Here is a 27,006-nt window from a genome sequence, read left to right as displayed (position 1 = left end):
TAATACTTATGTTGCCTGAATAAATCCAGTCTCTTTGATGTGATATGTCTGTCACTACTCCAAGGGGCTCTTTGAAGTTTTAATTTGTCAAAGGCAGCAACTTTCTTCCAAGCATCTCTGCTAGCAGGACACACTTGGATCCAAAATAACCATGGTTTTAGTTCCAAATATGCCAAGATTGCTATAACATACATATCACTTAAATAAGGCTGAAATGGTTGAAACTTGATCACAAAGAAGTGCATAGAGATATGCAAACACGTTTCCACAAAGGTTTTTTACTCTAGCCCATTGTAAAATTCTGTATGTCTATTCTTCTGCCACTTTCAACATTTTGATTATTCTAGCTTATGTAATAAGTTTTGAAATTGGGAAATATAAGTCCTCCAATGTTGTTCTTCTTTTTCAAGAATAAATCTTGACATTGTTTTATAAATTTGAGGTCACTTGTAATTCATGCGAATTTTAGGATTAACCTTTCCACTTCTGCAAAAACACCATTAGGACTTTGATAGGAATCTTATTGAATCAATTTTACTCTGTAAGAATTGTTGACTGAAAGTCTATTTTGTCTGACATTAGTACAGCTACCTGAGCTCTCTTTTTGGTTACAATTTGCATAGAACTTTTCTCATTCTTTCACTTTGATCCTATTTGACTCTTTGGATCTAAAGTATGTCTCCTGTAGACAGCATGCAATTGGGTAATTTTAAAATTCATTCTGCCAATATCTGACTTTTAATTAAAGTTAAACTCAATTAGAGTTTAATCCATTTACATTTAAATGTGATAAGAACTTATTTCTACCATTTTGCTATTTTTTCTGTATCTGTACTAATTTTTTCTTTAATTCTACTAAATCTACATACATTCTTTTTTATTTGATTTTTATACTGTTGCATTTTGATTCCTTTCTCATTTCCTTTTCTGTATTTTGTTAGTTGTTATCTTGGGAATTTTAATTAAAATCATACATTTTTACAATCCAGTTAGAATTGATACTAACTTGGCTTTAATAGTATACAAAACTATTCCTATACTCCTCTGCCTCCCCACTTATGTTATTGTCACAAATTATGTTTTTATACATTATATGCCCATTAACATACCTTTATAACTAGCTATGTTTGTCTTTTAAATCATATAAGAGAAAAAAGAGTTACAAACCCAAAATACAATAATACTAGCTTTTATATTTCCTATATAATTACTTTTACTGGTGTCCTTTATTTATTCATATGGCTTTGAGCTAATGCCAACTGTTGCGTGATTTCAGTGTGAAGCACTCTCTTAACACTTGGGGATTAATATAGCTCTATTAGCAACTCTACCCCCACCACCCACACACACACCTTTTCTTTAAGAATATCTTAATGCCTTCTTAATTTTTGGAGAATCATTTTGTCAGATATAGAATTCTTGGTTTATAGGTTTTTGCTTTTGGTACTTTTAATATGTCATCCCACTTCCTTTTGGCCTTTTTAAAAATGCTGATGAGCAACTGGCTGTTAATCTTATTGAAGATGGCTTGTATGTGACAGTTCAACTCTATCTGTGGCTTTCAAGATTTTATCTTTGAACACTGTCATTATGTTTCTTGGTGTAGATCTCCGAGTTTATTCTACTTGGAGTTTGCTGATCCGTGTTAGATGTGCAGATCTTGACTAGACATGTATTTGTCTTGTCTAGTTCAGTCTAGTATCTTTGTTCCCTCTGGGACAGTTTCTGTTAATATCTTTGTTTTTGAGACATGGTTTTGCTCTGTTACTTACGCTAGAGTGCAGTGGCACAATCTTATGGCTCACTGCAGCCCAACCTTCTGAAATCAATCTTCCTGCCTTAGCCTCATGAGTAGCTGGGACTACAAGTGCATAACACCACACCTGGATCATTTATTTTTATTTTTAGAGATGGGGTCTTACTGTGTTGCCCAGGCTGTACTTGAACTCCCGAGCTCATGCAATCCTCTCACCTCAGCTTCCCAAAGAGTTGGGATTATAGGCTTGAGTCACTACACCCAGCTAGGACATTTTGTTTGGAGGTTCTACCAGGGAACACAGCAACCATTATACCCTTGACCAAAGAATGGTTCTCTTCTATTCAGGAAAGTCATCTTCTTTGACTGTGCGTGCAAGAGTATGCTCAAGAGTAAGACACGTGGAACTATGAGGATGGAAGGGGACACCTGCCTAGACAGATCGGCCAAATCAATCCTGGCAATCAATGGGGTGACAGATGTCACAGCCAGACCTTCAGCTAGGATATTTTGAATATGATAATGCAGTAACTCTGGAAATCAGATTCTTTTCTATCTAGGGTCTGCTGTTGTTGCCTATGATGGGCTATGGTCAGGTCACCTATTTGTTTAGTGCCCTTTACAAATCTTTTTTTGTAAATACTATTTCTTGTCATGTATGGTCATGGAAGTCTTTTTCCATTATCTTAGAAGTTAGCAAGTGACCTGACAGACTTCTCTAAATGTCTAGAACGAATAATAAAGTTAAAAATTCTCCAGGTCCCAGGCAGCAATGGCTTATTCATTCGTCTTTCAGTATTTTAGGGGAAAAGTCCTCTATGTAGCTGCTCTGCCCTGAAACAATCTTGACTTAGGCGAAACAAAGCAAAGTCCCCTATGTTAGTCCTCTGGGGAAACTTTCATCAGGTCAAAAGACACAAATGTAATTTCTTGGGGACAAGGTCTTCTCTGCTCCCTTTATGGACCAGGTAGGACTAAAGTAAATTAAAAGGTTATGAAGATCTACTATGATTAAGTCATCTTTCTCCTGATTAAACATTCTCTTAATTTTTATAAACCTTATTTTTCTACCAGAGTTCCAATAGGGTTGATTCAGACACACTTTGCCACGTATTTTAGTAGTAAGAAATGGAAACCTAGAATTCCCTATAAACCATCAATTTAACACTTTGTTGTTTGCATCCCCCTTCTGTTTTAAATTTGAAATAAAATAAAAAGTGGTCACATAAAACAACAGAATTGAAGTAACTAAAGTTCTGGGTCCACTCTTTTATTGAGGTAAAATTTACATAAGATTAACCAGCTTGAGGCGTACACTTTAAAGTTTTTAGTACATCTATAATGTTATGCCACCATGTCTATCTAGTTCCAAGACATTTTAGTCATCCCAGAATGAAACAGTAAACTCATCAACCAGTCAATCCCCCATTCTATCCTACCTTCCAGCCCTTCACGACCACTAGTCTGCCTTCTGTCTCTATAGATTTATCTATTCTGGATATTTTATATAAATGGAATTATATAATATGTATCTCTTTGGCTATCTTATTTCACTTAGCATATTGTTTCTGAGGTTAATCTATGCTGAAATATACGTCATAACTTCATTCCTCATGGCTGAGTAATATTTCTTTATATGGCTATACCACATTTTGTGTATCTGTGGTATGCACAAAATTATATGGCTATACCACATTTTGTGTATTAGCTGATGGGATTTTGAGTTGTTTGTACCTATTAGCTATTTTGAATAGTGCTTCTACGAACATTCATGTACTTGTATTCATTTCAACATCTGTATTCAATTCTTTTGAGAGTGTACCCAGGAGTAGAACTGTCGGGTTATATGGTAATTTTATGTTTAACCTTTTGAGGAACTGCCAAAATGTTTTCCACTAAATCAGGAAGAAAGAATTGACAAGTGGTCTTCTAGAAGCTAACAGAAAGAGGTGAGAGAAACTATATCTCAAATATATTTCTTTATCTTAAGCTCAAACTAGAATACCCCAGAAAAGATAAGGGCCAGTCAGTCTAGTTTTTATGTCATCTCATATCCTCAAGTCAGAATAAGGTCGTATTGTTGACACAGCCATGGAACTCCACATTCATACATTCACTTTGTCTGAAAACACCTACCAAAATGGCATCCTTAAATACTGGTTGAAAGTTCACAGGAGACCACAGATATCTGGGTATGTCAGCTGTGCTGCTGTGAACAAGCCAAAGAGTACTCTTCCTCAATCATTCTTATCTAAGGGGAGAATAAGACAGTAGATCGCCGGGCGCAGTGGCTCACGCCTGTAATCCCAGCACTTTGGGAGGCCAAGGCGGGTGGATCACGAGGTCAAGAGATCGAGACCATCCTGGTCAACATGGTGAAACCCCGTCTCTACAAAAAATACAAAAAATTAGCTGGGCATGGTGGCGTGTGCCTGTAATCCCAGCTACTCAAGAGGCTGAGGCAGGAGAATTGCCTGAACCCAGGAGGCGGAGGTTGCGGTGAGCCGAGATCGTGCCATTGCACTCCAGCCTGGGTAACGAGCGAAACTCCATCTCAAAAAAAAAAAAAAAAAAAAAAAAAAAAGACAGTAGATCAAGATGAGAAATATTACTTTCTGTATGGATGGCTTAGCATGCTATTTCTTAATGAAGAGACTTGATTAGTACTGGAAAAAATGATCCATTAGATAGTCTTTATTCTGTTTGATGAACAAATGGCTTATAGCCTAACTACACAGGTCTCTTGAATTTGGAGAAAATCTCAGGTAGTTTAATGCAGAAATAAGACTTTCAATTGATCACCCTTGTTTATATATTCAAGGAAGCCTTATCAATGACAATTGGCATCAACATGTTGCTTGCACTCCATCATATAATGATCATACTGGAGCCAGGTAAAACTCAGATTTTAGAAAACAGATATCATACTACTCATAATTGTATTTAACTTAGTGAATGATGGAATATGTATATATCAGAATTAGAACATGTAGCCATAACGCTATAGTCTTTATGTTGTGAGTCATCAATAAACCACAAACACTGAAAAAACATAGGAACTTGACATATATAAATTAGAAGTTAATATGTTAACTTCTATAGTTAGACCAAATAAATATCACGTCTTAGAGATGATACCAATAATCACAAAACTTGTCAACATTGTACCAATGCAATTTTAGTGAAAAACAAAGTTTCCCTCTTGTAAATCCCATCAAGTATGCTAGTCATTCATTGAAAAGAAGAACGCATAATGGTAATCATGTTGTCTGAACGAATGGCCCTGATTGTCATTCATGTAAGTGTGCATAAAGGTCTAATTTATCATTGGCATCATAACAAAATCGAAGGCAAAAACACTTGGGAGGGAAAAGTCGGGCACCAGATTGCTCATCAATTTATCCAATTTCAAGTTTCACAGCAAACACATACTATTGAAATTCACATTTCTACCCCAATTGCAAAGATCCTTCTGTTCTGGAAAGTCTTACCTGACAAGAAACCCAAGTGGCACTCAGGGGATCAGAGGAACAGACTTTATTACGCCGGTGGGCCCAGAAGGGTTGGCACCCAAAAGTCTGGACCCCGGCTTAGAATAGTACAGTTTTTATAGGTAAAGGGGCAGGGGAAGTAACTCGGGACTTAACGCAGCAGGTTTTAGACAACGTGGCAGTTTCTCCTAAGGTTTTCCAGTCAGTAAGCAGTAAGCTGATGTACAGAACCAGAAAGAGGCAGTCACTAACAAAAACAGGGACAGTCTCCAAATAAGGATGGTTACAGACAGCTTGCTGACAAAATTCTGGGCAAAATTTCTACTTCAGTCATAAAGATTCTTCAATGATCAAAACATATCCTAGCACTGTTAAAGTATTATACTAATATTACAGAAAATTTTATCTGTATATTTAAACCACAATGACTATAGTGCATTGAGCAAAATTTCAATGTATCTTATTTCTCAACCCTGAAAACAATCAACAAGCAAAAAGGATTTTTTCATGAGAATTGCATCATGTGTCAATCATTGAGAAGAAAACCCTATAATGATATTCATGTTTTCAGAATGAATAAATCTAATTATTATTTAGAATTTTTCAGTCAGCAATGGCAGCCTCTCACCTCCACTCAATAGAACAGTGCCAGTAGGACTTACTAAATCATCCAATGAGAGAAAAAGAGCAAGGGTCTTAGTGCCAAGTATCTAAGAACATTAGGAATTACAGGAAACGTAAATTAGGAATTACAGTAAACTTAAACAATCAGAATTTGGGCTGGGCGCAGTGGTTCACGCCTGTAATCCTAGCATTTTGGGAGGCTGAGGCAGGCAGATCACAAGGTCAGGAGTTCGAGACCAGCCTGGCCAATATGGTGAAACCCCACCTCTACTAAAAATACAAAAATTAGCTGGGCGTCATGGTGCATGCCTGTAGTCTCAGTTACTCAGGAGGCTGAGGCAGGAGAATCACTTGAATCCAGGAGGAGGTGGTTGCAGTGAGCCAAGATAGTGCCACTGCACTCCAGCCTGGGTGACAGAGCGAGACTCCGTCTCAAAAAAAAAAAAAAAAAATCAGAATTTGTAGTTTTCTTAGAGGCACACACTTAGAAGTATGCAAAACAAGTTTCACAGAAAGATTCCATTGCCAGAATCCCAAAATAAAATTCCCATGGAAGGAAACTAAGAAATCCAAACTTGTCTTAAAATTGTTACCTAGGCTGGGCCTCAGCATAATCAAACTGAACTTAATTTTTGTGTCATCATTTCTCTTCAAGATAACATCTCATCATTGGCCCAGCCCATGGCACTCATATGTATACACACACTTAGATCAAATATGCTTACCTGAGATGGTTTCCTTAAACACTGGTGGTAAAGTGGACTGGATGCCACATTCTCAGGGCCAGGCCATTGGGTGGTGTCAGTTTCTCCCCGAACAACAGGGTCAAGGGTTTTCTTCCTCCACTGTCTTTTCTATAAAAGACAAGAGTAGGTTACAGTCAAAGGGTGGGATTACATCTCTTACATGTGCATGACTTCCAATCGCTGTTCCTAATTTCTACAAGACTGAGATGTGTGATACTCCAAATATGTCCCGTCACTTAAGCCATGGTAGATCACTGATTACCTGTGTACAGTAAGGGCCACGCACATAGGTATCATGACTTTTGACGACCTGGTAAGGGATAATTTCCCTATGAAAAGAAAAGCTTATCCTCTCAGTTAACAACTGGCATCATACATACTCCACTCAATAGAATATATGCATTTCTTTATATCGAATCCAAGGACACCTGAGTGTTAAAACACGTACTTTGAATGAAGAGACCCCCCCAAACAGGCATTGTGTGAGCAACATGGCTGTTTATTCACCTAGGTACAGGTGGACTAAGGCCAAAAAGGGCGTCAGCAAAGGCCAGTGGGATAGGAGTTGGTTTTATAGGTTGGGGCAAATCTTTTGGGGAGGGGGCAGGGGCGTTATGGAGTAAGATCAGTTAGAGTGGTGGGGGTAGGGGCAAGAAGTATACATTACCATAAGTTCAGTTACAATGGTGGGTGGGGTAAAGCATAAGAGTAGGTAAGATGGTAAGATGGTAGGAGTATTCATAATATCATAATAACAGTTAAGATGGCAGGGTGGGGTTAGAAGCCTAATGTCCGGGGGAAGCTTCACTGGGGGATCAGGGATAACGGCAAACACAGGCTGGGGGTTGGGGGCGATCAGCCAAGGAAGGCAGGACTTCAGACTTTCTGGGTCCAGGCTTGCACATGGACGCCTGACACTGAGTAAGACTCAGAATAAGGAAAGATTTCATACTACCTGTCTTGTATTCAATTTCGATCAAGGGTAACATACAGCTGAATCTCAAGCCATTCCCTAAAATTGCCAAAGTCTTTCAGTTGTGAGGAGTGCCTCAATGATCCACAAATATCATAACACCACACACAGCAACCCAAAAAATAAAACAATAGAAATGTACTATTTGTACAATCACTAAAGAGTTGACTGCAATGAATTACTAAATGTCTCCATCTTTAAATCAAAGTATGTTCAGTAAAAAAAGGAGTTTAAATGAGGACCCCATTAGATCACTCAGTGATGGGAAAGAATAGATCATTGCTCACCTATTTTGTATAAACAGGTAAATGTAATCATTTTGAAAGCCAATGTTTAATATTCTAATGGTCCACTTGGAATTTTTTATTTACCGAAGACAGAACTAACATATATAACCCATGTAATGACACACGTGGTTGAACATTCTAAAGCACACCATGAGGAAAAAATAAACCAAGATATTCACTCTAATAATATGTGAGTATTAAGAATAAAGACATTAAGATCAAGATAAAAGTATTTTAAAAGTTCTTTTGGAAGCAGATACAGGTGAATGAAGCAAGACTCCCTAAAGCGTTTCTTTCCACCAAGCTCAAAATGGAATACCCCATACCCCCAAATCTAATGACTTCTCACACCTTCTTGCAAGGATTGGCACTGCTTTTGAGCCTCAACTTAATCCTATTGAGCATGATTTTTACATTATTACATCTCCTGAAGATACTCTTTATACATGTATTTACATTGTCTGGATGTTTATCCAGAACAGCATCCTTCAACAAGGAGTGGAAGGGACAGAGGATCAGTTAAAGCTGAGTCATGCAAGTATTTCCTTTTGGTCTTAAGCAGATAGCTACAGATTAAAGGTTAAATATCTCCACAAGTGGCTACTCTATGTTTCCCTTCTCTTATGTAAAGTGCCGATTTACTCAGCTAGGATGAATACAGTACTGACTATTCCCCTACCTGCTCCATTTGTCTTGCAACGTATGGATAATCATACCCTCCCTTTTTCCCCTCCAGCTCACTTTTCTCCTTCAAACATTGAAGCCCTCAAAATCCTCTTTGGAAAAAGACATAGACCCCAGACTGTTACTGTGATTTGGGGTTTATTTCTTCTGAGCATGCCCTTAACCTTGGCCACATGAACTTCTAAACTGATTGAGATCTGTCTCAGATACATTTCGGTTTACACATGATAGAAGTGAAATTTGGGTGTCAATTTGGTGATCAGATTACTCAATTCTTAAGTTTCATAAGTGAAGTTCATACTGATTCTCACATTTTCTTCTCCATTACCATGGTCTTACAGTTACAGAAAGTTCATCACTAACTCAAAACAGTGAAACGCCATTAGAGTCCACAGTAATATAGAAAAATTTTGTCTAGCCATGTATCTAGAGCCAAATGTATATTAAATATAGGACTAGGCAACAGTTAATTTAAAAAATCATCAATATTGAATTGTATAACGTTCAGATAAAAATATTTTGTCATGAAGATATTGTAAAGGAAAACTCATATTGAAATTCATATTACCTGAAGGTATAAAGCTAATTCCCTTAGGTGTGAGTCTCATATCAATGAATTTCTGTGGTTATGTCAAAATAAATCTCCTCTGTCACGCTTGTCTCCTTTCTCATCTTTAGATTTCCATACAATCTTTTTCAGTAAAGTAGGAAATGGGTGGCGCACTGAACTGTAAGTCCCCAATTTAAAAAAAAAACCAACTGGCAAAAATTATACATGATCATACAACGTAGAGGGAAAAAAAGGCATCATTCTGAAAGACTACAATGAGACTGCCTATTCCAACTAAAACGCTACCAAAGTAGGAAGTAAATAAAAGATGAAAAATACCACCACCAATAAAACATTTGCTGCTGCCTTTGTGAAAGTAAAACACAAAAAAGGAAAAAAATATACAAACAGAACACACAAAAAGCACTGAAGAAAATGAAATACAAAGAGCTGCCACAACACCCATCACATAACCTCTCAAGACAAAATAAGGTTCTCATCATCGACCCAAATGAGAGCACCTGTTGCCGCACGAGTAAACAGTGGCAGCTGGATAAGCTCACCACAGCTCAATGCAGAACACCAGGCTGCCAAGAAACGCCCAAGCTCCAGAACACCAAGGGCTGTGTACCCAGCTGACAGACACTGGCCCAGCACCAGTGGGCAGAATGCAAGTCTTCTTCTGGGCTCACCATCTGGGGGACAGGAAGAGGACAGCTGTCCTAACAGGGCCTGATGCCTCCACGAGAGGATGTGGGAAGGGGGTGCCAGCTCACCCAAGCTCATCCTCCATGGACTCACATAATGGGAATGGGATCCATGTGGAACACTGACCACCTCATGGACACAGGGCACCCTTGGCCCTCCCTGCCACCAAACCCTGGAAAGACAGGGTAAGAGGGTCACTGGGATAAGACACCTGGGGTGCACCCCACTGCAGGCCATGAGACCACATCCACTGCTTCCAACAGCTCTCCCGAATGACCCCAGGGCTGCACCAAGATCACAGGGCAGGGGCCAGGGCAACCAACCAGCTCATGGCCAACCAAGAAGGTTGGCCCTGATGCCAGAAGTCACTGCAGACCTGGCAGTCACAGAGCCTGCCGCTGGGCACGGTGGATGTCCACCCAGATGTCATCTCCAAGTACGCAACGGAAATCAAACCCTGGGGCCTCCAGGGCCACGTGCTTTCTCTGGTGGGTCCCCCTCCATGACCCAAACCCAGGGAAAAGACACCACCCACACTAGGCTCCAGGAGGCCCACTGGGATGGCCCATTTTTCAACAGGGAAGGTTCCGATCAGTTGTGGGCGGGGCACCATCCTTGAGTCTCCACCACTCAACCCCACAGGCAGATTCATACACCACACTCAGGGGACCAAGAGCTCCCCCTCTAGCCCCCCTCATGTGGCCTGGGCAGTCCTCAAGGCCTGACCTGAGCACCGAGTCTCAGCTGGCCCGGCCCTGGGTGAGGCTCAAGAAACCACCGTCACCCCTGCAGGGCTCTGGAAAGGTATCTTCCTTGCATCCGATTTACAACAAAAGCTGCTCTCCTGGAAAACCCATGCCTCTCTGGTGGAAATGCGGGTTGGCTCCCTGAGGAAACCCTAGTATCCCATAGGCTGACCCCTGGTGACCCCATATGGCCTGGCTCATGGCCCAGGACACCAGCAGAATCCACTCACCTATGCAGGTCAATACCAGGGGGCCCGCCTGGGTGGAAGAGCTCACTGAAAGACACAGGGGAGAACGGGGCCCAGAGAGGAGCCATCTGAGTGCCCTGCCCCCAGGGAACAACAGCCTGGATACCAAGCCTCCATAGGGAGCCTGGGCTGCATCATGGAGGGCAGAAACAGGGCTGGGCACCTTCCAGATGCCCTTCAGGGCCCACAGGTCACCAGCCCAAAATACAGTGGCCCTGCCGGGGATCCCTGCAACCTCTTCCAACATTCTCCCCTAGGCTGGGCCTCAGCGTAATCTTATTGAGCATGACTTTTAAGTCATCACTTCTCTTCAGGACAATATAAGGTTCTCATCATTGACCCAACTAAGGACAACCCCCTCCCCACGCATGCACCCACCAGAACCTGGATGTGCTCACCACAGCTCAGTGCAGGAGACCAGGGTTCCAGAGAGGGTCCAAGCTTCAACGCACCAAGGGATGAGCACCAGGCTGATGGACACTGGCCCTGGGCCTGTAGGCCCGATACAAGTCTTCCTCCAGGCTCACCACCTGCAGGGACAAGAGAAGGACATGTGTCCAACCAGGGCCTCAACTATTAGTGCAGGGAAGGTGGGTAAGGGACATCCATGTGATAGGATCCATGTAGAACACTGACCCATCACGGACACAGGGCACCCTTGAACCTACCCGCCACCAAACCCTGGAAAGACAGGGCAAGGGGTCACTGGGCTTGGGCAAGATGCCTGGGCTGCACCCTACTGCAGGCCCAGAGAGCACCTCCACCGCCTGTGCCGGCTCCCCTGAACAATCCCAGGGCCACACCAGGACCACAGGGCATGAGCCAGGGCAACCGACCATCTTATGGGCAAACAAAGAGACTGGCCCTGATGCCAAGAGTCAATGCAGACCTGGCAGTCGCAGAGCCTGCCCTGGGCGTGGTGGGCGCCCACTCTAGTGCCCTCTCCAAGCACACACCAGAAATCAAAGCCTGGGGGACTCCAGGGCCACATGCTTTCCCCGGTGGGTCCCCATCATGCCCTACACACCTCCCACACACGGAGCCAGGCCACACTTGGCCAATCGGAAACCACAGGGTGCCCTCTCCTTTTCTTTGGCTCAAGACCCTGCCACACTGGAGGTGACCCCATGGCTTAGAAGCTGCCGAGGTGGCAAATTCCCAGGACAGGTCCCTCAATACCAGGCCTTCCCCCTCAAGAGGTCACCCTTCCCACCACTGGACCTCAAGGAAGGGGTGACCCCAGCGGAACGCCAGCTGCCCCCTTGGCGCAAAGACCACAAGCCCCAGGGTCAGCCTGCAGCACCTCCAGGCACCAGCCAGAGCTCAGAGGTGACCCAACCACATCGAAAGAACACTGCCCCCTACCAGGCTCAAGGAGGAGCCACTAAGACGGCCCACTGCTCAATAGGGTCAGTCCCATTCAGGGCCGGGGTGAGGCACATTCCTTGAATCTCTGAGGCATGACTGTGTGGGCCCAATCACCCACCACTCTCCAGGGAGGAGAACTCCAGTGTGGCACCCAAGTTTCCTCAGAGCCCCTGTGGCCCCCCTCATGTGGCCTGGGCAGTTTTTGAGTCCTGACCAGCTCACTGACTTTCAGCTGGGAGCTGCCTTACACTGGGCTGAAGGAACCCTTTCCTGCCTGGACCATCATCCCTGCAGGGCTTCACAAAAGGCGTTCTCCAGGGTCAGATTCCCAAAAATGCAAGCCTTCTGAAGAAACGTTCCCTCCAGGGTGGGAAATAAGTTGGCACCCTGAGAAAACCCTAGTGGCCAGAGGCTGACCCTCGATAACCCCACACCTCCTCACTCATGACCCATGACCCCAACAGGATGCACTCACCTATGCCACTTAAGACCAGGGGTCCCACCTGGGCAGAAGAGCTCACTGAAAGACGGGTGAGAACGTGGGCTCAGAAAGGAGCCGCCACCCTCAGGGAGCCAAAGCCCACACAGGTAGCCTGGACTGCCTCATGGAGGTGCGCAGAAACAAGGTTAGGACCCCCTACAGATGCCTTTCAGGGCCTCAAGTTCTCCAGCCCAAAATACAGCGGCCCTGCCGGGGACCTCGGGATCCCAGCGTCGACCTCTACCAAGCATGAGCTCAGTCAGGAGACCCCCACCCAGGCGGTGCTGAAGGTATCTGAGAGACAGACACCCAAATAGCACAACAGAGCGGATCTATCCTGGAGACCAACAGCTTGAAAGCCTGCAGGGCTAACAGCTCCTCAGACTGAAGGCCCCAAGGAGGCGTTCATCCTCGTATTTATTTGCTCTTGACAGGTGACTTGCATTAATACACAGGTGTTCTATATAACTTAAAAATACACCAAGTAGGCAGCTGTTACCCACCTATCACTAATTACAAACTAGAAGTATCCACCACAAGGGAGCCGTGGGGGCAGGGTAAACTTAATGTTCCTCAACAGTCTTCCAAATTCTCCCCTAGGCTGGGCCTCAGCGTAATCCTATTGAGCATGATTTTTAAGTCATCACTTCTCTTCAGGACAATATAAGGTTCTCATCATTGACCCAACCCAGTGCAGCCCCCTCCCCATGGATGCATCCAGTGGGACCCAGATGTGCTCACCACAGCTTGGTGCAGAACACCAGGGTGCCAGGAAGGGCCTGAGCTTCAGCACAGCAGAGGCTGGGCACCTGGCTGATGGACACTGGCCCAGGAACAGCAGGCCCAATGCAAGTCTTCCTCTGGTCTCACCATCTGGGGCACAGGTGGAGGACATGTGTCCAAAATGACCTCCATGTGGGGAAGGAGGTAGGGGGTGCCAGTTCATGCATGCTTGTTCCCCATGGATACATGTGATACTGAATCGTAACCAACATGGGCACCACTGGCCCTCCCTGCCACCAAACCCTAGCAGGACATAGCAGGTAGATCACTGGGCTCGGGAAAAATGCCCAGGCTGTGCCATACAGCAGGCTCTAAGAGGGCTTCCACTACTCAAGAGGGTTCCCTTGCATGACCCAAGGGACTCCCTGGGACCACTGGGCATAGGCCAGGGCCACCAGCCACCTCATGGCCAACCAAGAAGGCTGGCCCAGAGACACATGCTGCTGCAGACCTGGCAGTTGCACAGCCTGCCCCTGGGTATGAGGTGTGTGTGCAGGTGCACTCTGCAAGCATGCACCAGAAGTCACAGCCTGGGGCTGCAGGGCTACGTGCTTTCTCTGGTGGGTCACCAACCATACTCCGCATACCTCCCACACACAGAGGCAGCCACACTTGGCCATTGGGAGACACATGGTGCCCTCTCCTTTGCTTGGGACCAAGACTCTTCCATTCTGAAGGTGGCACCATGGCTCCCAAGCAGCTGAGCAACAAAATTCTGGGAAAAGTCCCTTCACAGCAGGCATTCCCATTTCAGGATGCCACCCTTCACAACACTTAACCTTGGAGATAGGATGACTCCCAGAGGGATGCAGGGTACCCTATGGCCCAAAGCCCACAAGTCCCAGGGCTGACCTGTAGCACCACCAGGTGCCAGCCACAGCTTCGCCTTGACCCAACCCCAGGGAAACAATGCTGCCCCCCGCCACCAGGCTCCAGGAGACCCACTGGGATGGCCAACTGCTCAACAGGGACGGTCCCATTCAGGGCCATGGGTGAGGTGCGATCCTTGAATCTCCACGACACAACCCTATGGGTCCATTCACACACTACACTTGGGGACTGAGAGCTCCCCTGTGACTCCCATAGCACCCAGAGCCACTGTGGCCCCCCTTGTGTGTTTAGGCAGTCCTTAAGGCCTGACCCGAGCACTGAGTCTCAACTGGAGTCTGCCCCACATGGGGGTGAAGGAACACTTTCCTGCCTGGACCACCGTCACCCATGCAGGGCTTCAGGGAAGGCATCCCTCCTTGGGTCTAATTCCCAAAAAAGCAGCTGTCCTGGAGAACTGATCTCTCCCAGGTGGGAATTCAGGTCAGCTGCCTGAGAAAACCCTCGTGGCCTGAAGGCTAAACCTCGGCAACCCCAGACGGCCTGGCTAATAGGCTATGACTTCAGCTGGGTCCACTCACGCCAGTCAATGCTGGGAGGCCCACCTGGGCAGAAGAGCTCACTGAAAGACACAAGGCGAGAACAGGGGCTCAGAAAGGAGCCACCAACCTGCCTCATCCCCGGGGGATCGGGGCCCCAACACCAAGCCCATACAGGGAGCCTAGGGACCATCATAAAAAGTGCAGACAGGGTTGGGCACCCTATGGATGCCCTGAGGGCCTCCAGGTCTCCAGCCCAAAACACAGTGGCCCTGCCAGAAATCTCGGGATCCCAGCATCCTCTTCCAACATTCTCACCTAGGCTGGGTCTCAGTGTAATCCTATTGAGCATGATTTTAAAGTCATCACCTCTTCAGGACAATAGAAAAAGGTTCTCATCATTGACCCAACTTAGGGAACCCCCCTCCCCATGCATAGATCCAGCGGGACCTGGATATGTTCACCACAGCTCAGTGAAGGAGACCAGGGCACCAGGGTCCGAGCTTCAGCGCACTGGGAGCTGAGAAGCTGGCTGACGGACACAGGCCTGGGGCCTGCAGCCCCACACAAGTCTTCCTCCAGGCTCACCATCTGGAGGAACAGTAGGAAGACATGTGTCCAACCAGGGCCTCACGTATTAAAGCAGGGAAGGTGAGTAGGGGATACTCATGTGATGGGATCCATGAAGAACACTGACCTATCATGGACACAAGGCACCCTCGGCCCTCCCTGCCACCAAACCTTGGAAAGAGAGGCTCAAGACCCCGCCACCCTGGAGGTGGCCCTATTGCTCAGAAGCAGCCTAGGTGGCAAATTCCCAGGACAGGTCCCTCAACAGCAGGCCTTCCCACCTCAGGAGGCCACTCTTCCCACCACTGGACCTCAAGGAAGGGGTGACCCTAGAGGGACATGAGCTGTCCCAAAGACCATGAGCCCCAGGGCCGGCCTGCAGCACCTCCAGGCACCAGACAGAGCTCAGGGTCACAGGGCTGAAGCAAGACACCTGAGCTCTACCCTACTGCAGGCCACGAGAGCACCTCCACTGCCAGGGCCAGCTCCCCTAAACAACCCCAGGCCCACACCGGGACCATGGGGCATGGACCAGGACAACCAACCTGCTCATGACCAAGGGGGCGGGTCCTGATGCCAGGAGTCACTGTAGACCTGGCCATGGCAGAGCCTGCCCCTGGGTGTGGTAGGGCCGCCCTGGTGCCTACTCCAAGAATGCACCAGAAATCAAGGCCTGGGGCCACAGGGGCCACATGCTATCTCTGGTGGGTCCCCATCTACGCCCTGCACACCTCCCACACACAGAGCCAGGCCATACTCGGTCAACTGGGAACCACATGGTATCTTCTACTTTCCTTGAGCTCAAGACCCCACCACCCTGGAGGTGACCCCATGGCTCAGAAGCAGCCTAGGTGGCAAATTCCTAGGATGGGTCCTTTGACAGCAGGCCTTCCCACCTCAGGTGGCCACACTGGACCTCAAGGAAGAGATGACCCCAGCAGGACATGAGCTGCCCCCTTTCCCAAAGTTCATGGGCCCCAGGGCCAGCCTGCAGCACCTCCAGGCACCAGCCAGAGCTCAGCCTTCATCCAACAGCACTGAAACAGCACCGCCCCCTACCAAGCTCAAGGAGGCACCACTGAAACGGCCCATTGCTCAACAGGGTCAGTCCCATTCAGGGCCATGGTGGGGAGCAGTCCTTGAATCTCCAAAGCCTGACCATGTGGGCTCTATCACCCACCCTTCTTGGGGAAGGAGAACCCCAATGTTAGCCCCAGGGTGCCCCAGTGACCCTGCTGCTACCCTCATGTGACCTGGGCAGTCCTTGAGGGCTCACCTGCCCATGGAGTTTCAGCTGGAAACTGCCCTATCCTGGGCTGAAGGAACCCTTCCCTGCCTGGACCACCATCACCCCTGCAGGGCTTCAAGAAATGCATGCTCTATGGTCAGATTCCCCAGGAAGCAACCCTCCTGGAGGAACCATCCCTCCCCGTGGGTGTTCGATCAGCTCCCTCAGAAAACCCTAGAGACCCGAAGGCTGACTCATGATGACCCCACACTGCCTTACTCATAACTCATGACCCAAAACAGGATGCAAGCATGCTGTTGCTTCAGCCCTGAACACCTATGCCGCTCAAAGCCAGGTGACCCACCTGGGTCGAAGAGCTCACTGAAAGACACAGGGAAGAAGGAGGGCTCAGGGAAGAGCTGCCAAAGTGTCCCAGGGAACCAGAGCATGGACACCAAGCCCAAACAGTGGGGCTGGGGTGCCTCACAGAAGTGCCCAGACACAGGGTTGGGCTTGCAGTACAGCCATAGTTGAGGCACAGTCCTTGAATCTTCATGACCCAACCCTACGGGTCCATTCACACACTACACTCGGGGACCGAGAACTCCCATGTGACCCTCATGGCACCCAGAGCCCCTCTGGCCCCCCTCATGTGTTTGGGCAGTCCTTGAAGCCTGACCCAAGCACTGAGTCTCAGCTCGAGGCTGCCCTGCGTCGGGGTAAAGCAACCCTTTCCTGCTTGGACCACCATCACCCCTTCAGGGCTTCAGGAAAGGCATACTCCTTGGGTCAGATTCCCAAAAAAGCAGCCCTCCTGGAGAACTCATCTCTCCCAGATGGAAATTCAGGCTGGCTGCCTTAGAAAAACCCTTGTGGCCCAAAGGCTGAACCTCAGCAACCCCAGACAGCCTGGCTAATGGCCCATGACCACAGCAGGGTCCACTTGCCTATGCCAGTCAATGCCAGGGGGCACACCTAGGTGGAAAAGCTCACTGAAAGACACAAGGTGGGAGAACAGGGGCTCAGGAAGGAGCCACCAACTGCCCCATCCCCAGAGAACCAGAGCACCCACACCAACCCTGCACAGGGAGCCTGGGGACCCTTATGGAGAAGCGTGGAGATAGAGTTGGGACCCCTACAGATGCCCGTCAAGGCTTCCAGGTCTCCAACTCAAAATACAGTGGCCTTGCTGGGGATCTTGGGATCCCAGCGTCCTCTTCAAAAATTCTCAACTAGGCTGGGCCTCAGCGTAATCCTATTGAGCATGATTTTTAAGTCATCACCTCTCTTCAAGACAATATAAGGTTCTCATCATCGACCCGATCCAGGGCATCGCCCTTCCAGCACATGCATCCGGGGGACCCAGATGTGCTCACCACAGCTCAGTGCAGGAGACCAGGGAGTCAGGAAGGGCCCAAGCTTCAGCACACTGGGGGCTGAGCACCTGGCTGACAGACACTGGCCTGGGTCCACTGGGCCTCACATAAGTCTTCATCCAGGCTTACCATCTGGGGGGACAGAAGGAGAACACGTGTCCACTCAGGGCCTCACGCCTGCATGTGGGGAAGGGGGTAAGGGTTACCCATGTGATGGGATCCATGTGAAACACTGACTCGTCATGGATACGGGGCACCCTTGGCCCTCCCCACGATCAAACCCTGAAAAAACAGGTCAGGGAGGTCACTGGGCTTGGGCAAGACCCCCAGGCTGTGCCCTACTGCAGACCTTAAGGGCACCTCCACTGCCCCCTCTGCCTTTCCCTTCGCATGATCCCAGGGCTGTTCTGGGATCGCTGAGCATGGGCCAGGGTCACCAACCAACTCATGGTCAACTGAGGATGCTGGCCCAGAAGCCATGTGCCACTGTGGACATGGAAGCGGCATAGCCTGCCCCTGGGTGTGGCCCTTTGCAAGCCACACCTGAAATAGAAGCCTGGAGTCCCAGGGCCACGTGCTTTCTCTGGTGGGTCCCCATCTATGCCCCGCACATGTCCCAAACAAAGAGCTGGGCCACCCTCAGCCAACTTTGGGCCATATGAGCATCCTTTCCTTTGCTTACGCCCAAGACTCCGCCACCCTGGAGATGACCCCGTGGCACAGAAAATGTCTGGGCGGCAAATTCCCGAGACAGGACCATTGACAGCAGGCCTTCCCACCTCAGGATCCACTCTTCCAGCCTCTCACCCATGGGGAAGGGGTGACCCCCAGCAGGACGAGGGCTGCCGACTTGGCCTAAAGCCCACAAGTCCAAGGGCCTGCCCGCAGCACCACCAGGCATCCGCCAGAGCTCAGCCTTGACCCACACCCAGGGAAACAGCACTGCCCCCAACAAAGCTCAAAGAGACGCTATGGGATGGCCCACTGTTCAAAAGCATCGACCCTTTTAGGGCCATAGTTGGGGTGTGATCCTTGAATGTCCATGGCCCAATCCCATGGGCTCATTCAGGCACCCCTCTCCAGGGAAAGAGAGCTCTTGTGTGATCCCCGTGCTGCCCTGGAGGCCCTGTGACCACCTCGCATGGCCTGGGCAGTTCTCCAGGCTGACACGCACAATCTCAGCTGGAAACTGCCCTGCGTGGGGCCGAAGGAACACTTTCCTGCCTGGACCACTGTTACCCTGAAGGTCTTCAGAAAGGCAAGGTCTTGGGTACGATTCCCAAGGAAGCTGCCCTCCTAGAGAAACTGTCTCTCCTTGGTGGAGACACAGGTCAGCTCCCTGAGGAAACCTTCCTGTCTGGAAGACTGACCCTCGGGGAGAGCACGCGGCCTGACTCATGGCCCATGACACCAGCAGGATGTACTCACCTATGTGGGTCAAGGTCAAGGGGCCCTTCTGAGCTGAAGAACTCACTGAAAGACACAGGGGAGAACGAGGGCTCAGAGAGCAGCGCTCAATGTGCCCTGCCTCTGGGGAACAGGTGGGGCAAACCAAGTGCACACAGGGAGCCTGGTGTGCTTCATGGAGGAGCACAGAGACAGGGTTGGGTACCCCTGAGAGGCCTTTGAGGAACTCAAGGTCTCCAGCCCAAATTACAGTGGCCCTGCCAGGGGACCTCATGATTCCCAGTGTCCACGTCCAAAATTGTCACCTAGGCTGGGCCTCAGTGTAATCCTATTAAACATGATTTTTAAGTCATCATCTCTCTTCAGGACAATATAAGGTTCTCATCATTGACCCAACCTAGAGCACCCCTCACCCCAAGCATGGATCCAGTGGGACCCAGCATGGTCTTCCAAAATTCTCCCCTAGGCTGGGCCTCAGCGTAATCCTATTGAGCATGATTTTTAAGTCATCACTTCTCTTCAGGACAATATAAGGTTCTCATCATTGACCCAACCTAGAGCACCCCTCTCCCCAAGCATGTATTCAGTGGGACCCAGATGTGCTCACCACAGCTCAGTGCAGGAGACCAGGGTGCCAGGAAGGGCCTGAGCTTCAGCACACCAGGGGCTCGGCACCTGGCTGATGGCCACTGGCCCAGGAACAGCAGGCCCAATGCAAGTCTTCCTTCAGTCTCACCATCTAGGGGACAGGTGGACACGTGTCCAAGATGAGCTCCATGTGGGGAAGGAGGTAGGTGAGGCCAGCTCATGCATGCTCGCCCTCCATGGACTCATGTGATGCGATCCAAGTGAAATATTGAATCATCACCGACATGGGGAACCCTTGGCTGTCCCTGCCACCAAACCCTGGAAGGACAGGGCAGGTAGGTCACTGGGCTCAGACAAAATACCAGGCTGCACTGTAAGGCAGGTCCTGAGAGCATCTCCACTGCCCAAGAGGCTGCCCTGCATGACCCAAAGGACTCCTCCCTAAGACCACTGGGCACAGGCCAGGGCCACCAGCCACCTCATGGCCAACCAAGAAGGCTGGCCCAGAGGCCACACGCTGCTGCAGACCTGGCAGTCGCACAGCCTACCCTGGGTGTGGGGTGCGCGCATCTAGCTGCACTCTGCAAGCGTGCACCAGAAGTCACAGCCTGGGGCTGCAGGGCTACGTGCTTTCTCTGGTGGGTCACCATCCATACTCCGCATACCTCCCACACACAGAGGCAGCCACACTTGGCCACTGGGAGACACATGGTGCCCTCTCCTTTGCTTGGGACCAAGACTCTTCCATCCTGAAGGTGGCACCATGGCTCCCAAGCAGCCTGAGCAACAAAATGAGACCGGTCCCTTCACAGCAAGCCTTCTCAACTCAGGAGGCCACCCTTCATGACACAACCTTGGAGATAGGATGACCCCCAGCAGGATGAGGGCTGCTTCTTGGCCCAACGCCCATGAGTCCCAGGGCTGACCTGCAGTCCGGCCAGAGCTCCTCCTTGACCCAACCCCAGGGAAACAACGCTGCCCCCAACCAGGCTCCAGGAGACCCACCGGGAGAGCCAACTGCTCAACAAGGACGGTCGCATTCAGGGCCATGGGTGAGGCGCGATCCTTGAATCTGCACAACCCAACCCTACGGGTCCATCCACATACCACATGCCGAGGACTGAGCCCTCCTATGTGACCCCACGGCACCCAGAGCCCCTCTGGCGCCCCTCATGTGTTTGGGCAGTCCTCAAGGTCTAACCCAAACGCTGAGTCTCAGCTGGAGGCTGCCCTGCGTGATGGTGAAGGAACCCTTTCCAGCCTGTAGCAATGTCACCCATGCAGGGCTTCAGGGAAGGAATCCTCCTTGGGTCCAATTCCCAGAAAAGCAGCCCTCCTGGAGAACTCATCAATCCCAGGTGGGAATTCAGGCCAGCTGCCTGAGAAAACCCTCGCAGTGCGAACTCTGAACCTTGGCAACCCCAGACAGCTGGCTAATGGCCCATGACCCCAGCAAGGTCCACTCACCTATGCCGGTCAATGCCAGGGGGTCCAACTGGGCAGAATAGCTCACTAAAAGATACAAGAGAGGACATGGATCAGCAAGGAGCCCCCAAAAGTCCCCACCCCCAGGGTACCAGAGCCTGGACACCAATCCCACATGGGGAGCCTGGGCTGCCTCATGGAGGTGCACAGAGACAGAGTTGGGCACCCCCAAGGTGCCCTTCAGGGCCTCAAGTTCTCCAGCCCAAAATACAGTGGCCCTGCCAGGTATCTCGGGATCCCAGAGTCCTCTCTCCAACATTCTCCCCTAGGCTGGGCCTCAGCGTAATCCTATTGAGCATGATTTTTAAGTCATCACCTTTCTTCAGCACAATATAAGGTTCTCAGCATCGACCAACCTAGGGCACCCCCTTCACCATGCATGTATCCAGCTGGACCTGGATATGCTCACCACAGCTCAGCACAGGAGACCAGGGTGCCAGGATGGGTCCAAGCTTCAGCGCACTGGGAGCTGAGGACCTGGCTGATGGACACTGGCCTGGGGCCTGTGGTTCCAACACAAGTCTTCCTCCAGGCTCACCATCCGGAGGGACAGGAGGAGGACATGTGTCCAACCAGGGCTTCACCTATCAATGAAGGGAAGGTGGGTAGGGGATACCCATGTGATGGGATCCATACATTATACTGACCCATCACAGTTGCAGGGCACCTTTGGCCCTCACCAACAACAATCCCTGGACAGACAAGGCAAGCAGGTCACTGGGCTGGGGCAAGATGCCTGGTCTGTACCCTACTGCAGGCCACAAGAGCACCTCCACTGCCTGGGCCGGCTCCCCTAAACAACCCCAGGCCCACACCGGGACCATGGGGAATGGACCAGGACAAGCAACCTGCTCGTGGCCAACCAAGGAGGCTGGTGCTGATGCCAGGAGCCACTCCAGACCTGGCCATGGCAGAGACTGCTCCTGGTTGTGGTAGGGCTGCCCCAGTGTCCACTCTAAGCACACACCAGAAATCAAAGCCTGGGGGCCTGCAGGCCATGTGCCTTCTCTGATGGGTCCCCACCATGCCCTGCACACCTCCCACAGAGCCAGGCCACACTCAGCCAATCGGGAACCACATGGTGTCTTCTCCTTTCTTGAGCTCAAGACCCCACCACCCTGGAGGTGACCCCATCACTCAGAAGCAGTCTAGGTGTCAAATTCCTAGGAAAGATCCCTCGACAGTAGGCCTTCTCACCTCAGGGGGCCACCCTTCCCGGATGACCGTAGTGGGATGTGAGATGCCCTACTGTCCCAAAGCCCATGAGCCCCAGGAACGGCCTGCGGCATCTCCAGGCACCAGTCAGAGCTCAGCCTTCATCCAACAGCATTAAAACAGCATCACCCCCTACCAGGCTCAGGGAGGTGCCACTGAAATGGCCCATAGCTCAACAGGGTCTATCTCATTCCAGGCCATGGGTGGGTAGCATTCCTGAATCTCTGAAGCCTGATCATGCAGGCCTCCTCAACCACCCGTCTCGGGGGGAAGGAGAATTCCAACATGAGCCCCAGGGTGCCCCAGCAACCCTGCTGCCAATCTCATGTGGCCTGGCAGTCCTCGAGGCTGAATTCACATGAACTGAATTTCAGCTGGAAACTGCCCCATCTTGTGCTGAAGGAACGTTTTCCTACCTACCACCATCACCCCTGCAAGGCTTTAAGAAATGCATGCTCCTAGGGTCAGATTACCCAGGAAGTGACCCTCCTGGAGGAACCATCCCTCCTGGTGGGGATTCAGTTGTCTCCCTCAGAAAACCCTAGTGACCTGAAGGCTGACTCTCGACGACCCCTCAGTCATAGCCCATGGCCAAAACAGTATGCACTCACCTATGCCGCTCAAAGCCAGGGGCCCCACCTGGGCAGAAGAATTCACTGAAAGACACAGGGAACACAGAGGGCTCAGGAAGGAGCTGCCAATGTGCCCCACCCCCGAAGAACCGGAGCAGACACCAAGCCCACAGAGGGAGCCTGGGTTGCCTCGTGCAGGAGCACAGAGACAGGGTTGTCCCCACACCCAAGAAAGATGTTCTTCAGGTCCTCAAGTTCGCTAGCTCAAAATAAATGTGGCCCTGCCAGGATCTTGGGAGCCCAGCATCCTCTTCCGACATTATCCCCTAGGCTGGGCCTCAGCGTAATCCTATTGAGCATGATTTTTAAGTCATCACCTCTCTTCACGACAATATAAGGTTCTCATCATTGACCCAACCTAAGACATCCCCCTCCTTGTGCATGTATCCAGCAGGACCCGGATGTGCTCACCAAGCTCAGTGCAGGAGACCAGGGCGCCGGGAAGGGCCTGAGCTTCAGTGCACTGGGGGCTGGGCACCTGGCTGACAGACACTGGCCCAGGAACAGTGGACCCAATCCAAGTCTTCCTCCGGTCTCACCATCTAGGGTACAGGAGGAGGATATGTGTCCAAAATGAACTCCATGTGGGGAGGCGGTGGAGGGTGGGGGCTCACGTTTGCTCTTGCTCCATGGACACATGTGATGAGAGCCATGTGAAGTACTGACCTGTCACAGCCGCGGGGCACTCTTGGCCCTACCTGCCACCAAACCCTGAAGGCACAGGGCAGGCAGGTCACTGGGCTCAGGCAAAACACCCAGACCGTGCTTTACTAAGACCCCGAGAGCACTGCCACTGCCCAAAATGGCTCCCCGACCCCAGGGCCGACCTGGCACCAGAGGGCAGGGACAGGGCCACCAGCCAACTCATGGCCAACTAAGGTGGCTGGCCCAGATGCCACATGCTGCTGCAGACCTGGCAGTCGCACAGTCTGCCCCTGGGCGTGGTGGGCGCACATCAAGATGCCCTCTCCAAGTGTACAGCCTGGGGCTGCAGGGCCATGTGCTTTCTCTGGTGGGTCTCCATCCATGCTCTGCACCCCTCCCACACACTGAGCTGGGCCTCATTGGCCAATCCAGAGTGACATGGTGCCCTCTCCTTTGCTTGGGCCCAAGACCCCACAATCCTAGAGGTGATGCCATGGCCCCCAGGGGGATGCAGGCTGCTCTTTGGCCCAAAGTCCACTAGTCCCAGGGCTGACCTGCAGCACCACCAGGTGCCAGCCAGAGCTCCCCCTTGACCCAACGCTAGGGAAACAATGCCGCCCCCACCAGGCTCCAGGAGACTCACTAGAATGGCCAATTGTTCAACAGGGACAGTCACATTCAGGGCCATGGGTGGGGCACGACCCTTGAATCCCTGCAACCCAACCCCATGGGCCCATTCACACACCACACTCTGGGTACCAAGAACTCCCGTTACTCCCGTGGCACATCGAATCCCCTCTGGACCCCTCATGTGGCCTGGGCAGTCCTTGAGGCCTTACTGGAGCACCAAGTCTCAGCTAGGTGCTGCCCTGTGTTGGGCAGAGGAACTCTTTCCTGCCTGGACCACCACCAACCCTGCAGGGCCTCAGGGAAGGCATCCTCCTTGGGTCTGACTCCCAAAAAAGACCCTTCCCTCTCAGGTGGAAATTCAGGCCAGGTCCCAGGGAAAACCCTTGCGGCCCGAAGCTGAACCTCGGGGATCCCACACGCTCTGGCTCATGGCCCATGACCCAACAGGATCCACTCACCTATGCCAGGCAATGCCAGAAGACTGTCCTAGGCAGAAGACCTCACTGAAAAACACAAGGTGAGAATGGGAGCTCAGGAAGGAGCCACCCATGTTCCCTGCCCTCAGGAAACCGGAGCACCGACACCAAGCCCACACAGGGAGCCTGGGCTGCTTCAAGGAGAAGCACAGAGATGGAGGGGGGCACCTCAAGATGCCCTTCAGGACCTCCAGGTCTCCAGTCCACAACATAGTGGCCCTGCTGGACACATCGAGATCCCAGAATCCCTTCCAAAATTCTCCCCTAGGCTGGGCCTCAGCGTAATCCTATTGAGCATGATTTTTAAGTCATCACCTCTCTTCAGGACAATGTAAGGTTCTCATCATTGACCCAACCCAAGGAACCACCCTCCCCTCACAAACATCCAGTGTAGCCTGGATGTGCTCACCACAGCTCAGTGCAGGAGACCAGGGTGCCAGGAAGGGCCAGGACTTCAGTGCACCAGGAACTGGGACTTGGCTGACGGCACTGGCCCAGGAAAGGCAGGCCCACGGAAGTCTTCCTCCGGTCTCAACATCTAGGGGCACGGGTGGAGGACATGTGACCACCTTCCCTGTGGAGAAGGGGGTGGTGGGTGCCAGATCATGTTTGGTCCCCTCCATGGACACATGTGATGAGCTCCATATGAAATACTGACTTGTCACTGACACAGGGAACCCTTGGCCCTCCCTGCCACCCAACCAGGGAAGGGCAGGGCAGGAGGGTCACTGGCCTCAGGCAAAATGCTCAGGCTCTGCCATACTGCAGGCCCTGAGAGTACCTCCACTGCCCTAAATGACTCCCCGCTGCATGACCTCAGATCTGCCCTGAGACCACTGGGCACAGGCATAGGCCACCAGCCAGGTCACGTCCAACCAAGGAAGCTTTCCCAGATGCCACACACCTCTGCAGACTTGGCAGTGGCATAGCCTGCCTCTGGGTGTGGTGGGCATGTATATAGACATCCTCTTCAAGGGTGCACAAGAAATCACAGCCAGAGGCCGCAGGGTCACTTGCTTTCTCTGGTGGATCTCCATCCACACTCCACACACCTCCCAGACACAGAGCCAGCCACACATGGCCCATCAGGAGCCACATGGTGCCCTCTCCTTTGCTTGGTCCCAAGATCCCACACCCTGGAGGTGACACCATGGCTCCCAAGCAGCCTGAGCAACAAATTCCCAGTAGAGGTCCTTCAACAGCAGGTCTTCCCACCTCAGGAGGCCACCCTTCAGGACACTCGACCTCGGAGAAAGGGTGACAGCCACCGGGATGCAGGGTGCCCCTTGGCCCAAAGCTCACGAGTCCCAGGGCTGCCTGCAGCACTACCAGGTACCAGCCAGAGCTCTGCCTTGACCCAATTCCAGAAAAACAATGGAGACCCCTACCAGGCTCCAGGAGACCCACTAGGATGGCCCATTGCTCAACAGGGATGGTCACATTCAGGGCCATAGGTGGGGCAGAATCCTTGAATCTCTGCAACTCAACCCCATGGACCCCTTCACGCCCCACATTCTTGGGGACCAAGAGTTCCCCTGTTACTCCTGTGGCACCGAAGCCCTTCTGGCCCCTTTCATGTGCCCTGGGCAGTCTTCGAGGCCTTACTGGAGTACCAAGTCTCAGGTGAGTGCTGATCTGCATTGGGCAGAAGGAACCCTTTCCTGCCTGGACCACCATCACCTCAGCAGGGCCTCAGGGAAGGCTTCCTCCTTGGGTGTGATTCTCAAAAAAGCTGCCTCCTGGAGACTCTCCCAGGTGGGAAATCAGGTTGGCTGCCTGAGACAACCCTTGTGGCCCAACGGCTGAAACTTGGGGACCCCACATGGCCTGGCTCATGGCCTGGCTCATGGCCCATGACCCCAGCAGGATCCACTCACCTATTATGGTCAATGCCAGGTGGCTCACCTGGGCGGAGGAGCTCACTGAAAAACACAAGGAGAGA

The 27,006-nt window shown here is 50.6% G+C and overlaps 1 long non-coding RNA gene, 10 other non-coding genes and 1 pseudogene across 12 annotated transcripts; all 12 read right to left on the bottom strand.

The window, feature by feature from the left end:
- Positions 1-6,471: 6,471 nt before the first annotated feature.
- LOC135271123 (small nucleolar RNA SNORD115) lies at positions 6,472-6,547 on the bottom strand (annotated as a pseudogene).
- Positions 6,548-8,255: 1,708 nt separating this feature from the next.
- Positions 8,256-8,341, bottom strand: LOC135271127 (small nucleolar RNA SNORD115). Its single transcript, XR_010339236.1, has one exon. It is a non-coding gene; the product is annotated as a small nucleolar RNA SNORD115 (small nucleolar RNA).
- Positions 8,342-11,073: 2,732 nt separating this feature from the next.
- On the bottom strand, positions 11,074-11,155 carry LOC135271106 (small nucleolar RNA SNORD115). Its single transcript, XR_010339220.1, has one exon. It is a non-coding gene; the product is annotated as a small nucleolar RNA SNORD115 (small nucleolar RNA).
- A 2,110-nt stretch (positions 11,156-13,265) lies between these two features.
- LOC135271201 (small nucleolar RNA SNORD115) lies at positions 13,266-13,347 on the bottom strand. Its single transcript, XR_010339304.1, has one exon. It is a non-coding gene; the product is annotated as a small nucleolar RNA SNORD115 (small nucleolar RNA).
- A 1,790-nt stretch (positions 13,348-15,137) lies between these two features.
- LOC135271119 (small nucleolar RNA SNORD115) lies at positions 15,138-15,220 on the bottom strand. Its single transcript, XR_010339232.1, has one exon. It is a non-coding gene; the product is annotated as a small nucleolar RNA SNORD115 (small nucleolar RNA).
- Positions 15,221-17,849: 2,629 nt separating this feature from the next.
- On the bottom strand, positions 17,850-17,931 carry LOC135271191 (small nucleolar RNA SNORD115). Its single transcript, XR_010339294.1, has one exon. It is a non-coding gene; the product is annotated as a small nucleolar RNA SNORD115 (small nucleolar RNA).
- Positions 17,932-19,705: 1,774 nt separating this feature from the next.
- LOC135271217 (small nucleolar RNA SNORD115) lies at positions 19,706-19,787 on the bottom strand. The gene has a single exon (XR_010339320.1). It is a non-coding gene; the product is annotated as a small nucleolar RNA SNORD115 (small nucleolar RNA).
- Positions 19,788-19,862: 75 nt separating this feature from the next.
- On the bottom strand, positions 19,863-19,944 carry LOC135271200 (small nucleolar RNA SNORD115). The gene has a single exon (XR_010339303.1). It is a non-coding gene; the product is annotated as a small nucleolar RNA SNORD115 (small nucleolar RNA).
- A 1,478-nt stretch (positions 19,945-21,422) lies between these two features.
- On the bottom strand, positions 21,423-27,001 carry LOC135271084 (uncharacterized). 2 transcript variants are annotated; one of them, XR_010339209.1, is made up of 7 exons: positions 26,942-27,001; positions 25,474-25,638; positions 25,047-25,091; positions 23,725-23,855; positions 23,293-23,337; positions 21,876-22,050; positions 21,423-21,493 (listed from the first exon to the last, which is right to left on the bottom strand). It is a non-coding gene; the product is annotated as an uncharacterized LOC135271084 (long non-coding RNA). The 2 variants fall into 2 exon arrangements; XR_010339210.1 differs by having other exon boundaries at positions 25,474-25,602; positions 26,942-26,987.
- Positions 21,739-21,820, bottom strand: LOC135271115 (small nucleolar RNA SNORD115). Its single transcript, XR_010339228.1, has one exon. It is a non-coding gene; the product is annotated as a small nucleolar RNA SNORD115 (small nucleolar RNA).
- Positions 23,587-23,668, bottom strand: LOC135271197 (small nucleolar RNA SNORD115). Its single transcript, XR_010339300.1, has one exon. It is a non-coding gene; the product is annotated as a small nucleolar RNA SNORD115 (small nucleolar RNA).
- On the bottom strand, positions 25,336-25,417 carry LOC135271199 (small nucleolar RNA SNORD115). The gene has a single exon (XR_010339302.1). It is a non-coding gene; the product is annotated as a small nucleolar RNA SNORD115 (small nucleolar RNA).
- Positions 27,002-27,006: the final 5 nt, after the last annotated feature.

The sequence above is a fragment of the Aotus nancymaae genome, unplaced genomic scaffold, assembly GCF_030222135.1.
Source record: "Aotus nancymaae isolate 86718 unplaced genomic scaffold, 86718_ANA_hifiasm-v0.15.2.pri h1tg000075l, whole genome shotgun sequence".
NCBI lineage: Eukaryota > Metazoa > Chordata > Mammalia > Primates > Aotidae > Aotus > Aotus nancymaae.
Note: the sequence above shows the minus strand (reverse complement) of the source record. Positions and strands in the feature narration are given on the sequence as shown.